This window comes from Myotis lucifugus, unplaced genomic scaffold, assembly GCF_000147115.1.
Source record: "Myotis lucifugus unplaced genomic scaffold, Myoluc2.0 scaffold_39, whole genome shotgun sequence".
Taxonomy (NCBI): domain Eukaryota; kingdom Metazoa; phylum Chordata; class Mammalia; order Chiroptera; family Vespertilionidae; genus Myotis; species Myotis lucifugus.
This window is the reverse complement of record NW_005871087.1, coordinates 5,383,679-5,394,229: the sequence shown is the minus strand read 5'-3', so window position 1 is coordinate 5,394,229 and position 10,551 is coordinate 5,383,679.

Sequence of the window (10,551 nt, the reverse complement as noted above, 5' to 3'; positions counted from 1 at the left end):
CAAAATCTTGTCTTCTTTGACATTTGAGTATTTGAGTGCTGATATTTAGCACTTTTATTTCAACTTATTTTTTCATTTAAGAAATCAGCATCATCATTTTTTTAAAGATGCCAACTTTCACAAGCTGTAAATTCCATTTTATGAAATAAAAAATTTTTAACTAAAATTTTTCCCCAGGATCTTATAGTTGAAGGGCAAAGCTTCCCTAATAACTTTCAAGTGGCTATTTCAAGATTTCTTTTTTTTCCTGGCCAGGATCCTCCTGGAGCCTTTCAAGGAAGAGCTCAATCTTGACTATGAAAACTCTACTTTAAAAATCACTGAAGCTTTCACTGCTTGATTCTTATTTGAGGAAAGCAGGGAGGAGTGAGATTTGTCAAAATGTCAATGGATTCTCAGGTTGTTTCACACGTTTCAGCAATCTTTGTTACTTCATTTTTTCCAGAGGTCTCTCCTCACTGATGAGTAGTCTTGGCAAAGTCTTGATGGTTTCCTTCCATATTCGCAAGGTGTTGGCTGCACTCCATTTCACATACCAGCAGGGTTAGCTTAGCCGGCCTGGAGTGTTGTGTAGCCAACAGTAACATGCTCCTTGGTAGAAAGCTGACTTGCTAATGCTGATCCCCCTTTAACTCCTTAGAGCCACTGTATTTTCCCCCAAGAGATACTGCCTACTAGAGCAAAAGAAGACAAGATGGCTGACTTACTCTCTTCCGTTTTTATAAGGGACATGGTGCTAGGGAATAGAGAGTTGGCCCGGGGTAGAGAAGGTAAGCAGAAATATTTAACAACTTTCTATCCTTTTCATTATCTAGTGGACATTTTTGAGCACCTATTATTGGCAAGGTCCCATAGTGGGGGATAAAGATAGGATGGGGGGAGGGGATGGCAATGAATTGGGCATGGCCTCTGTAGTTCAAGGATTGCCCACAAAGAGAACAACCCTCCTGAATCATACATTAATGCTAGTCACAGTCACATAAAACAAGTGAAATTTTTCTAACTTTCTGTCCTGGAAGATCACCCTCACTCCTCTTTGACACCTACCATCCAGTAGTTGATTGCTTCTTGAAGAACATAATTTGTTTACTACATTTTGTCAAGGATCTTAATAGGCCATGCCCAATCCGCATTTATTATTTTTTTTTTCAATCCATGGAAGAGAAAATTGATTCTATAGAACCAGAGAAAAAGATACAATGAGTGTAATCCTAAATTCACTAAGACAAACTGCAAGTCTGGCATTTGCAGATCTGAGAGGTGAACTTAGCTTTATTTCTCTGCTTACTCCACAAGACCTGAACCCGTAGAGGCCCAGGCCGTATTTTAACCATCCCTTGTTCCCCAGAGACTGGAACAGAGACCTGGCATCTAGTGGAACTTGTGAAAGTCATCAAAAGTGTTTCTTTTGCGCCACAAGATTGACAAGTAATCTATTTCAGTGATCCAAGACAAAATGACAATGATAATATGCTCGCAAACATGTGATAAGCATGGCTGTACATCAGGCACGAAGTTTGGAGTTGTGGAAATGCAAACTTACTTAATAGAGAATCCCTGCTCTCACCTGGCTCCTATGTGGCTCGAGAACTGAGACATGTGCAGAAATATCCATCATCCAAGACATTGTGGGGTGAAGAAATAAACGACATAGTAAACACTCTAGATCTGGGTTGCCAAATATGTTAGCCACTAGCAAAATGTGGCCAATTAAATTAGATAAGATTTAAAATCCTTTTCCTCAGTCACACTCACTACATTTAAAATCCTCAATATCCACGTGTGGCAAATGACTACAGCATTATAGAGCTCAGATGTTTTTCCATCATTGCAGAAAGTGCTGTTGGATAGTGCTGCTCTAGAAATTCAGAGAGATGAGAAAGCACCTCTGTTGAGTTTGTCTTGGGAGATTTCAGGGCAGAAATGGTATAGGACCAGCTCTCAGTAGAAGCGCAGGGCATTGATGAGTAAAAAAAGAAGACCTTCCAGAGGGATGTATTGCTTTGCTAGGGCTGCCATAACTAAAGACCACAGAATGGGTGGCAACATAAATTTCTTATCTCAGTTTTGAGACTGGAAGTTCAAAATCAAGGTGCCAGCAGGGCTGGATTCCTCTGAAGCCTCTGTCCTTGACTTGTAGTTGGCCACAATCTTGTTGCCTCTTCACATGGTCATCCCTCTGTACATGAGCACCCCTGGTGTCTGTCTTATAAGTACATTGATCATATTGGATGAAGCCTCACCGTAACAACCTCATTTTAACTCAAAGACCTTCTCTCTAAATATGGTTTCATCCTGAGGCACTGGGGGTTGAGACTTGAACATATGAATCTTGGGAGGAAACAATTCAGCCCAAAATAGGAATGAAACAAGATAGGATTGTCTGCCTTGCAACCAGATTAGCCACAAAATGAGCAGGGTGACTGAAGCCACGGCTACCAGACCATCCTGCGCAAATAGTTTGCATTGCCTCAGCTCAGAGTGATAAAGCCCGAGCTCCTCATTCATCCCAAGGCTTCTTGAAGGCTGCCCATCACCCGCACCAACCCACTGTCTTGGTGCCTCTAAATTATCTTGACTTCCCTCTCTGCCTTTACTGTAGAGCGGTCTTTCAAGTCCTGTACGTTTTCCTACAGTAGACACCATCTTTCAAAACCATCTTTTGTTCTATTTCTATCACCCACATTTCTTGACAGTGACCTAAATGACTGCTTCCACCACAGTCTTTTCAGGATATTTTCTTACCAGCTACATCATGTGCTCTTTAAAATCCTTCAGTGGTTCCCCGCTACCTATAGTGCAATATTTGAGGCTTTTGTCAACAGAACCTAATTTTTAAAATCTGCTACAGGTCTCACTATAGCTGGAAACGTGGATTGACCAGGTAGTATGGTAGCCAAGAGACCAAGCTTTCAAGTAAAACAGACACGGATTCAAATTCCAAATTAATCATTGTCATTCGAGACCTGTTAACTGAAATTCAGTTTCCTTGTCAATTCTATAAGAATAGTGATACTTAACTTTTATGTTCCTGAAGAGATTAATTCATGGTATGTATAAGGTGCCTGCTTGAATATGGTATGTTCTCAGTTAAACGTGCAATCATTACCATCCCTGACTCAACTTGGCACCTTTGAGCACACCATTTCACCTGCTGGCTGTGACCTCCCCCTTTGTATGCCTAGCTTAGTACCATTCTTTAAAGCCCATCTCTTTTTAACTGCACACAAACACACACACACACACACACACACACACACACACCTGTCCCATTCGCTCCTGTCACTTGCCCTCTGCACACCAAAGGCTGCAGTTCTCTGTCGGAAGTCATGGTTCATGTAGAGTCTCCAGTGCCACCAGAATTCTTTCTCACAGAATTATTCCAGGAAGACGTGCCTGGCAAGCAAAGCAAGCCACGACATGGTAAATGCCACCATGGCTTATAAAACAGAACAAGAAAAATTGTGATGCTATGAAAGGCCCAAGAATGAATGTACCAGTGCAACAGGTTCTTTGTGACTCTATCTGATGACCTAGGACCTTTGGCCACAGTGGCCAAAGCCTACGGCTGTGAGTCTTCTCGGTTCCTTGTTACCAGAGGAAAATGTGTAGTTCATGAATATCTTCTACTGACACAACAAATTTTTTTCACATTTGTGTTCTTGTTGTTTTCCCAAGAGACCATACAACTGACTTTGCTTTTGTCATTGAGCATCTGCTAGCAAATGTTCTGCGAACCTTCTTCCCCCTCCTCAGATCACATGCCATATGCCAGTATCTGCTGGGCTTGCACATTTCCCTGGTTGACCGTCACTGTAAAATTTGCATTCTGGAACACATTTATCATAAACTCAAGGTCTTACTCAAAATTGTGTTACCTCCATAATGCCATGGCATATAAGAACCTTCTGAAATCAACTTGAATATTTGGGATTCATAGAGAATGCAAAATCCCAGAATCTTTTCGGCTATTAGAATCTCTAAAGTGCAACTATGCTTGAAATTTCTCAAAATTTGAAAGCACTAAAGAGGTACGCAAGAGTGTAAACTGTATGAAATTTTGCTTTTTTTATTACAAAGGACTTCTTGGTGGGGTCCCTTTAAAAATATGCAGAATTTAAAGTAGCCAATCAAAGGTGGGGTGCGTGTCCAAGCCAGCTGAGCAGTTCCCCAATGTTCAGTCTCCAGAAATGTTACTGCTTAAGTCCCCATAAGAACAGTAAGTACGTTCATGCCTTTTACATAAAACGGTCTTACTTTCCCATGCCGGGAATTCTTCTAGCAGGGAGTTGGAGAAAGAATGGAAATATTTCTAATTTTGATCCTGGACAGAGTCTAAATCAGACATGTATTTACATCAGACAGTTTCTCATTGCTATAGATCTTGGTCACTTTTTCACGTTTGAGCACAATTTACAACAATCCAGTTCTTGTTTTCATCCATTCTCTTAGCCCAGAGTCCATCCATCATTCTCTTGTGGTGAGATTTTGTACACTGGCCAAAACACACTGTGCTGATCCCTCGGTCCTAAAAATGACTGGTAACGAAACAACTGAGTGTGGGTTATCGGGCCATTCAAGATAGATTGCTCTTCCTTTGATTTAGCGCACATTCACAAGCTAAGATACAACCAACTATGCCTGGTCTGCCACTCATGAATTCTCATTACCTGGCTAATTAAATGGTGCTTTCCAGGTGCTGTCCTTAAATAGTTTCTCAAGTCTAAACAGTTTCACAAATCTGTCTCCAGTGTTTTCTCTCAAAGTGGCAGCAGAATAAATGCTAAGAACATATCACCATGCCCTCTAGTTCCTATCTGAGCAAGGCAGTTCCTTTTACCCTGGAATTTCCACTGATATCAGCTGACTTTATAAAGAACTATTTACTTCATGCTTGTCTGCATTGCCTTTGAATCTTGGATCAGTGAACTATCTGAGCCTAACGGCATGTGCTACCTATATATGGCTGTGACTTGTTGGTTTGTTTTCTTTATTATTCTTTGCTTAATTTGTTTCATGGTCCCCTGAATCCTGTTAAGGCAAACTCAATATATTCTAAAGTCCTGTTGGAAAAAATTGGAGTGGTGTCTAGGCAGAAATTTGGTAACTAATGGGTCCTCATGTCCCCTTACCTGAAAAAAACTCACAGGAGCTAATATTTGGTGTATCTACCCAATTCTATGTCCAGTGATGTCATGTTAAATGATTCTTAAAATTGACCATAATTAAAGTATTTACACCATGGAAATTGGCATGCACTACAAATCAGAGCTTCTCTCCCAGAGAGAGCCAGTTGTTAAATATTTACCAGCACACCATTGGGCAAAGGTCAGCCTATATCCTATCTAATAAAAGACAAAAAGGGTAATTGACTGTACCTTTGCTACACTTCCCATTAACTAATCAGCGAGATATGCAAATTAACCCAACCAAGATGGCGGCCACGCAGCTGTAAATTAGCAGGAGGTTTGCTTGCTCCAGTGATGGAGGAAGCCAAGGTTCCCCGCCTGCCGCGGCCCAGCTCTAAGCTCCGAAAGCAACAAAGTTTCAATTATAGAAGCTAAACAAACCCCAGATACCTGCTTTCAGCCGGCTGTGGCCACAGAGCCGGCTCTTAGCTCCAGTGACAGCAACAAAGTTTCAATTATAGAAGGTAAACAAACCCCAGATACCTGCTTTCATCAGGCCGTGGCCTCAGAGCTGCAGCGAGCAGGAGCCAGCTCTCAGCTCCAGTGACGGCAACAAAGTTTCAATTATAGAAGGTAAATAAATCCCAGAATTTAAAAAAAATAAAAAAAGGAGAGGCTGGGAGCTTCAGTTGCCGGCCAGCCTGAAAACGGCCCTCAGCCCCTCACCCAGACTGGCCAGGCACCCCAGTGGGGACCCCCACCCTAAAGGGGGTGTGGCCAGCCTGAAAACAGCCCTCAGCCCCTCATCCAGGCTGGCCAGGCACCCCAGTGGGGACCCCCACCCTGAAGGGGGTGTGACCAGCTGCAAACAGCCATCAGCCCCTCACCCAGGCTGGCCAGGCACCCAAGCGGGACCCCCACCCTGATCCAGGATACCCTTCAGGGCAAACCAGCTGGCCCCCACCCGTGCACCAGGCCTCTATCCTATATAGTAAAAGGGTAATATGCAAACTGACCCTAACAGCAGAAAGACTGGGAATGACTGGTCACTATGACACACACTGACCACCAGGGGGCAGACGCTCAATGCAGGAGCTGCCCTCTGGTGGTCAGTGCGCTCCCACATGGGGGAGCTCTGCTCAGCCACAAGCCTGGCTGACGGCTGCCAGTACAGCAGTGGTGGTGGGAGCCTCTCCTGCCTCAGCAGCGCTGAGGATGTCCAACTGCAGCTTAGGTCTGCTCCCCGCTGGCAAGTGGACATCCCCCGAGGGCTGCTGGGCTGCCAGAGGGATGTCTGATTTCCAGCTTAGGCCCAATCCCCCAGGGAGCAGGCCTAAGCCAGCAGATGATCATCCCCCAAGGGGTCCCAGACTGACAGGGCACAGGCCAGGCTGAGGGACCCCCCTCGCCCCAAGTGCACAAATTTTGTGCACCAGGCCTCTAGTTTGACATAAAAGGTCAAGATCTTACAAAAGCCTTGGAAAGTTTTTCAAGAGGAATTGGACCTGTTTTTCTAAGTCAGTGGATCCCAGCCCTTTGATACCTAGTATCTCCATTATATACTTATAAATATTTAAAATATTTTACAAAACATCCAATATAATTCTGAAATGAAATGTATCAATAATATAACCTACCTACTACAAACTTCTAAAAAATCAACATAACATCCTAATAATAATATAAAGAAACATGAAAAGAAAGTTAGTTGTAATAGATTAATTTATATTTTAATACGTAAATGTTTGGACATGACTACACTGAAAGACAAGATAAAGTAGCCAAATGCTCATACCTTTTAGAACCAGTCCAATTCTGACTGACTGAGGTGAGGTTTGGGTGAATCAATATGATTTTTTTTTTTTGGAATGATAAACAACTCTTGGTAAAATTCTGCTTAATACAAAATACACCTTGAAAAAATAAGTACATATTAAAACCATGCAAAAATTGTTTGTGTGTATGTATATAAGAAGGAATTTGTGCCAGGCCAGAGTAGCTCAGTTGATTGGAGCATCATCTTATGCACTGAAAGGTTTGGGGTTTGATCCAATCAATGCTTTCTCCCTCCTCTCTGTCCCTTCCTTCCTCTCTCTCCAAGCATGTCCTCAGGTGAGGATTTTTTAAAAAATATTTTTAAAGCAGGAATTTGTTTCTAGATTCAGGTTACTATTACCTACATTCTAAAGTCGTGTGGGACATGAGTGGCTATTCCTCATTGTACAGAACAACTGACATCTCTAGTACCACCCACTAAATATCAGTAGTTCCCCAGTCAAAGAGGCAACCAAAAATATCTCCCAACGCAGCCTAAGAATAGTACTGCCACTCTAAATCAAGGCCAAAGAATTGCCCTGAGGGCCTGGCCTTTATGTACCCCCTTTGTCTTGATGGGTTGGTATCAAAGAGGAGAATTTCTTGGCTGAAAGGCTACCTGGGCATCCAGAGAGGAGGTCCCAAACTCCCCAAACTCTCAGCAAGTCCAAAAGATGCAGAGATAACGGGGAGAGACAACAGGGAGCTTTAGGGAAAGAGACGGTGTCAGAAAGGCTCCTTTCCAGCAGGTTGGTGCAACAGGAGCCTAGGAACTGGGCGACGGGGTGCGGAAGAGGGCAGAAGCAGCTGACATTGGAGAAATGGCAAGCGGCAAGTGGAAACACCAATCCTGTTTAAAAATTGTCTGTCATCTTGGAATGGTAGGTAGCTTGAGGAGCAGTCATTATGGGGCATTATAGAGGCAGGGCATTTCATCCCTCGAAATGACTCTAAATTATTTAATCACTCTTGGCTTCTTTTTATACATTGTGGCTAAGGTGCTTCTTGGTGGGAAATTGATAGCAAACAATTACCTAGAGGGAAAGGCATATTTTATTTTTCTGTTGTCCTCTGCCCCTCATTTTCTTCTTTCTCCTGCATGTAATGTCTTAGATATTTAGTTAACAGATAAATATTATATCTTGGTATATTGAGGCTTTGGTGTTTCTTCATTAGTTGTTGCTATTAACCAAGGAACCTGGTTATTTAAAGGCTGACATGAGGTTTCATTAAAATGCTCTTTGCACTTTAGAGTTAAATATTCAAAGCTAGTTCTGCAGTGATTTCTCAACTTCACTCTCCTTCCCCCAAGTGTTTGACCTGCTTATGCTAAGAGCTCCTCACCCTCTCAAGATTGTTGACTGGAGTAGTTGTTCTCAAACTTTTTCAATCCAAGGACCAATTGAGAGGAGTTTAAAAAAAATCTGTGAGTCATCAGACTCATCCATTATTTATTTTTTGAGTAAACAATTTTATTGAAGTATACATAGAAAGAAGTGCACAAATGATACGTACACGTTTGGAATTTTGTTATATAACTGAATATGCTCATTTAACCAGTACCCAGATCAAGAAACAAAACCAAGAGTTCCTTTATCCTTCTTCTAGTCACTAACCCTGACCCAAGGATGACAGGGATCCTGACTTCCAGCAGCATAAATTAATTAGACCTATTTTACAACTCTTTATAAATAGAATCATAAAGTTATACTTTTTTGTGTGTTCCTGACTTCTTTCACTCAACATTATGTTTGTGGCATTTATCCATGCTATTGAATGTAGTTGAAGTTCATTTGTTCTCATTGTTGGATAGTATTTTAATGGATAATTATATCATTTTATTCATTCTACGATTAATGGATATTTGGGTAGTTTTCTGTTTGTGGCTATTATGATTAGTGCTGCTATGGCCAGTATTTTGTACATGACTTTTATGTGAACATATGTATGCATTTCTATTGGGCATGTATATACAGGAATGGCATTACCATGTCCTGGACTTTGAGGTATGTCAGGTTTCAGTCAATATTGACAAAGGGTTTTCCAAGAAGTTGTACAAATTTCAATTCCAACTGGCAGTGTATGAAAATTCAGATTGTTCCACATCTTTGCATATCCTTGGAATCACTGCTTATTTGTTTTTTTTTTTTTTCATTTTGGCCCTATGTAGTGCTATTGCATTGTGGTCTTAAGTTTGTTTCCCAGAAAACCAATGAAGTTGAGCATTTTTGCAAACAAGCCTGGTTAGGAAAGGGTGTCCCAAAATTCACGCAAGAAGTAATTTTGATAGAAAACACAGGTTTATAATTAAAAATTGTAAATTTTTTATTGATTCAGAAAGTATACAGTATAAGGTTGTGTATGGAACAGCACATCAGGTAAATGGCCTCCACAGCTTTGCTGGCACATACGCAAAGCCGTGGTCTTCATTGGTCTTCATTGTCCCTGCTCCTGGGCCATAATTGGTACTTGGTAATGCTTGTCAAATTGAAGGGATTGAAATCAAAGGGCAACAGATATTAGAATTTGATTTAATAAACCAAGTAAAGTTAGGCTTTTATTTTTTGTTGTTGTTAATGCTCACGCAAAATTCAAATCTTGCGTGAATTGTGGGACACCCTTTATTTAGCTGCAGTACATTGGCGTGGCCAGCATTTATCCTCAAAGGTTAGTATCTTTACTGTACTGGCTGTTAAATATTTTGTTAAATACTGTATTCAGGGGCAGCTTATTGAAATATGATTGACATACATTAAACTGTAATTTTCAAAGTGTAAAATTTGGTAAGTTTTGACAGGTGTATTCATCTATGTAACCATTACCATAATCAAAATAATGAACATATATACAAAAAAAACCATCAACAAAATGAAAAGGCAATCTACCAAATAGAAGAAAATATTTTTCAAGTGATATATCTGACATAGGGTTAATATCCAAAATGTATAAAGAACACATGCAACTCAATAATGAAAAAAATAAACAATCTAAAAAATGGGCAGGAGATCTTAACAGACATTTTTTTCAAAGAAGGCATATAGATAGCCAACAGGGACATGCAAAGGTGCTCAACATCACTAATCTTCAGATAAATAAAAATAAAAACCATACACCTGATAGGAAGGCTGACATAAAAAAGATAGGAATGTAAAGAAAAGGGAACCCTTGTATACTTCTGGTGGGAATGTAACTTGGTGCAGTCACTATAGAAAACAGTATTGAGGTTCCTCAAATAACTAAAATTAGAACTACTATATCCAGCAATTCCACTTCTGGGTATTTATCCAAAGAAAAGAAAAACACTAACTTGAAAAGATATCTGCACCCCCATATTCATTGCACCATACAATAGTCAAGACATGGAAGCAATCTAAATGTCCATTAATAGATGAATGAATAAAGAAGATGCAGTATATACACATATACACTGAAATATTATTCAGCCATAAAAAAGAAGGAAATCTTGCCATTTGCAACAACATGGATAGACCTTGTGAGCATTATGATAAGTAAAACAAGTCAGTCAGAAGACAAATATATCATTTATAGGTGGAATCTAAACACATGCACACACACATGCACACGCACACGCACACACACACACACA